This window comes from Bactrocera latifrons, unplaced genomic scaffold (genome assembly GCF_001853355.1).
Source record: "Bactrocera latifrons isolate USDA-ARS-PBARC rearing strain unplaced genomic scaffold, ASM185335v1 scaffold_18, whole genome shotgun sequence".
NCBI classification, from domain to species: domain Eukaryota; kingdom Metazoa; phylum Arthropoda; class Insecta; order Diptera; family Tephritidae; genus Bactrocera; species Bactrocera latifrons.
Window position 1 is genome coordinate 471,694 of NW_017535296.1, and position 825 is coordinate 472,518.

An 825-nucleotide genomic window follows, 5' to 3' on the forward strand; every position below is an offset into this window, starting at 1 on the left:
TCTTTTATGGTGTTGATCATCAGTTGATGTCCTGGACGTGGTTCGTTGTCAACGCATTCTCGACTCTCTTTGAATAATTTGTATCATTATATTTGTATATTACTCGCGGCAAACAATTATCGCTGAACCACCTTCGGCACCAAAAATTCGATACCCGATTTAACGGAACATCTTTGTTGCGAAATTTTCCTCATCGTAAAATTTGTCGAAAGCTCTTCAGAAAAACAAGCGTATTCTAAAAACTGTGACATTTGGCTTACATGTCACTGGTAGTCATACCAGCTTAGAAAAAAGTATTTCGATGAATTGGTTTTTGAGCGGCATTTAAATTTAAAAGTTTTATTTCTTTTGCCATTGCAAGACTGTAGTATTATCTGCCGAAATTTAATTTTATCTTAATGATTTCCATGACTATTAAGAGAGAAAAGCATCAGAAGTAGTCAAGTCAAATATCTCCACTATCGAAATGAATTACTTTATCGCGGCATCTTCATTCTTCATATATTCAGTAAATTTCGCGATTTTACTGTACCATGAGTTCTATAGCCTTTTGGAATATACAGGTTTTTATGAGGTAAAAGAAAGAAATGGAGTAAGCTGTCCTTCTTTTTTTCAGACCAAGTTATTGACTTTGTATTTGTTCTAGTCAATTGCATTCAGAAGTAATAAGAATGACCAAGAAAACTTATACCCAAAAAAATAGGTTACATTTGAATTTAAACTGCGCGCGTCGAAGGATTTGGAGAATTTTTTTTTTTAGGTTGCTAGTACTGGATGAAATTGATTTGGAAGAATAAACAATGTCACCTTATTTTTTGGGCACAG